This window comes from Littorina saxatilis, linkage group LG6 (genome assembly GCF_037325665.1).
Source record: "Littorina saxatilis isolate snail1 linkage group LG6, US_GU_Lsax_2.0, whole genome shotgun sequence".
In the NCBI taxonomy this organism is placed as follows: Eukaryota; Metazoa; Mollusca; class Gastropoda; order Littorinimorpha; family Littorinidae; genus Littorina; species Littorina saxatilis.
Window position 1 is genome coordinate 8,396,178 of NC_090250.1, and position 3,858 is coordinate 8,400,035.

General features: G+C 41.5%; 1 long non-coding RNA gene across 1 annotated transcript; it reads left to right on the forward strand.

Annotated features, from left to right (window-relative positions):
* Positions 1-456: 456 nt before the first annotated feature.
* On the forward strand, positions 457-1,578 carry LOC138968415 (uncharacterized). Its single transcript, XR_011456178.1, has 2 exons — positions 457-856; positions 1,137-1,578. It is a non-coding gene; the product is annotated as an uncharacterized lncRNA (long non-coding RNA).
* Positions 1,579-3,858: the final 2,280 nt, after the last annotated feature.

Genomic DNA, 3,858 nt, shown 5'->3' on the forward strand with positions numbered 1-3,858 from the left:
CATCAAAGGAAAAATGTTTCCGGAAACATTAAAGCGTTTGACGAAAAAACAAAAGTCCTGTGCATCTTTTTGAAGACTTTATGTAAGGATGTACAACCAGGAAACGAAGTCGACTTCTAATGAACATTAGTGTTTATCTTTCTAATGAAATGTGTAAAAGCGATGTCTGAAAACGATTTAACTATGTTCTTAAACAAAACAAAGAAATAGATACATTTTATTTATCTCACTTTGAATTAAACGCGGGAAAACGGTTGCAAAATCTCACCGAAACCAAAATATCGGGCGTAATTTATGTTTCTCATTTTCAAAACAAAACACAACAAAAGATAACTTAACTATGACTCGTACACTGCATCATCAAACAAAACAAAACAAAAAATATATAATGTGTATCTCAGTGTAAAACAGTCAGCTCGAGATCGCCGATGAGGTGATAAGCAGCCAGCATGTTACGAAGCGGTTTACTCGTATCTGGGGTAATGTGTATTGTTGTAAATAGAATAGACTATAGCGATGGTCAGACATTGGAAAGGGCTATAGGCTGCATACCGTCGCGTTGACCGCAGTTGAACCTTGTGTAACTGACAAGGTTTTTCACGTGCAAGTAATGCAGGCGACAGCTCACTGGCAATGTCATAGCAAGAACGACTTTGTAAAATCAGTCGCCGTCAAGGAGCCAAGCTCGACTCATGTTTTTCGTAACACTTTAGCAGACGGGCTCCTGTTTTAGGTATCTGACTGAAGAAGGATGAAGACTGACGAACTTTCCCTATCAGTCTACGTGATATCTTCCATTTTCATATTCATGCCAGGCCGGCGACTGTACTAAATGTTGGCTTTACACTCTTTTGAGGTATGTTTGAAACCGGTTATATTTTCATGTCATGTTGTCGTATGTGAGAAGAGTGACTGGTTCTGTCTTTAACGTTATTGTGTAGGCCTAAGCTATTGTGCTACACGGCTTAAACATGTGAGGGTTTTACGTAACGTTTTCTTGGCTTTAGAAAACAGGAATTAACGTGTAAATAATTATATTGGCTCATGCAGCTTAATATGTTGGACGAGTGAGTATTTTTATTGTGCGAGTGAAAGAAACTAAAGACAAGTTGATTTATGGACTATAAACTTTACAGTGTTCCAACTGGAGGGTTTCATCGACGGAGGCTGAACTGAACCAGTCAACTGCGGCTTGATGTACATGACCATGGCATGGAGAGCTGGCAGGGTTCTACAGTTAGCCGCCGAGACGAACTGGAAGGATCAAGGACTACGTCAAGCAATGGTCGCGGTGTCGTGAGGACTGGTGCATCCTTGTCAGTCGTCTGAAGGACTTACAGCCATACCAACATCTTGAAAGCCGAAAGATGGCAGTAGGGTAACGTACAGTAGAATACCTATTCGTCTTACCTGTTAAGCTGCTTTGTTTGAGCCAAAAGGTGTCTGCGTCTTGGACTGTAGAGTTTCTTGCGGTGTTGTCGGCCTAGAGTACTGGTCGAAGCCCGGAAATGATTTTGTGATGTAAAAAGCTTTGTAAACTAATAATAATTAGTCTTGGCAGTGTCAAGATCCATTTAACACCAGGTTTTTGCGTGTGTGAGTGCGTGTGCGCTTGTGCCTTGTAAGCTACGGTAGCGGACAACTATTCAGATTACATTCAAGTCTGTAAACAAATACTAAATTTATAGAGTTGTGTAGAGGCATTTATGATTGTCTAAAAACCGGGCTATACCACTCCATAACACAGCAACCTAGATGTTATTCAAACTAATCGTAATCTGTAGCCGAGGGCAAATACATTATGATTAAAAAAAAAACTCACGCAAACAACCTTGACACCAGGTCGTGTTGACATTCATACCTCCACACAATTTTCGTTGAAAATCCAAGTATAACGGCCGTACTTTTTCAGTACCTGTACCAGGAATCCAATTATAACACCTTTAACAGGTTCACGTTCAGTTGGGTTTTACGGTACCTATACATTATATAGATCATCCACTGATAATCTATCGACCAATGTTTAGGCCCAGAAAAATAGTTCAATCTGTTCCATTCCCCGACCGAACCTATTTTTGTCATCCGGACCCCAGATCTTTTTTGACCCTTCAAATAAAAAATGACAAAACTCGATTTCGCAGACCTTACTTACATCATGTCATGACATCTTTCCGAGTGTTTCGTGTATTCATTGTTTTTGACGAATAAACTGTGCTTCCCTTTTGGCTTACATAATTAAGGCCGTTCTTGTTCAGTACCGTTACCTAGAATATTCACAGCAAACTTACACAGTTATAATCATGCTACAAAAGTATTTGTAAACTAACAGTCATAGTGAATTTTTCTTTCTGCCCAGCAGATCTAGACGAGGATAGATGTTGGAACTTGTTTCCTGCTACCAATGTAGCCTACACACACCCAGGGATGGCCACATCGTCCGCCAGGTCCCCAGGGGCGAGTAAAAAATCCGCCGGGCTAGTAGAGACCGCCTGGCAACTCGCCCGGCTGGCCTGGCCAATGAAAAATCTGTTCTTCTTCTTCTTCTGCGTTCGTGGGCTGAAACTCCCACGTACACTCGTGGTTTTTTTGGTTTTTTTGCACGAGTGGAATTTTACGTGTATGACCGTTTTTTACCCCGCCATTTAGGCAACCATACGCCGCTTTCGGAGGAAGCATGCTGGGTATTTTCGTGTTTCGAAAACCCACCGAACTCTGACATGGATTACAGGATCTTTTTCGTGCGCACTTGGTCTTGTGCTTGCGTGTACACACGGGGGTGTTCGGACACCGAGGAGAGTCTGCACACAAAGTTGACTCTGAGAAATAAATCTCTCGCTGAACGTGGGGACGAACTCACGCTGACAGCGGCCAACTGGATACAAATCCAGCGCGCTACCGACTGAGCTACATCCCCGCCCGAAAAATCTGTTCAAATACGACCCTTTTGGTTGTAATATCGACTTTTTTAAAGCCATATAAACACTGCAGATCAACTGGGGTATCAACCGGGCCAGGGAAATTTTTGCCGGGCTAGTGATTTTCTTGAAGTTACCCGCCCGGCTGGCGAGTTACAATTTTGAGACTTGGCCATCCCTGCCCCCCTTTTCCTCTCTTGTTAGGCAAAAAAAAAAATAGGTGTGGTTAAGGTAACATAGCCAAAAAAAAATAGGGTAGGAAGGTAGGCAATCACTTTTTTTTATTTTTTTTTTTAACTTTTTTTTCTAATGTGTACAAATTAAACCTACTTGACAGGGAAATAAGTGTGCGACTCGAGCGCTTTCGCTTTCATTGCGTTTTCTGCACTCGGTTTTGTTTTTGTTTTGCTGTTGTTGTTGTTGTTGTTGTTGTTGTTGTTGTTGTTGTTGTTGTTGTTGTTGTTGTTGTTGTTGTTGTTGTTGACAAATGTAATAAAAAGTTATAGGGTCGGCCCCTAAAAATAGGGTAGGTCGGGTTACCGTAACCACACCTATTTTTTTTTTAGGCCTTATAACACACAAAGAATTAATTTCACGTCGTTGTAAGTTACTTCCACTTAGTTTTCAAGGGAGGAAAATTATTCAGTAGTTAAGACTGAGATCAAAAATCAGAAGAAAAAAAACCACCTACTTTTATCTGGTGGATGTTTTCAAACTCAGGACATCTATCCGGAGCTCTTTTCTCAGTTCAGATAGTCTTGATGGTAACATACACCACTTTCATAGCCTGAGCTCTGCGGTCTCATAGAGGAAAAGCTTACTGCACAATTTCTGTCTCTCTCTCTCTCTCTCTCTCTCTCTCTCTCTCTCTCTCTCTCTCTCTCTCTCTCTCTCTCTCTCTCTCTCTCTCTCTCTCTCTCTCTCTCTCTCTCTCTCTCTCTCT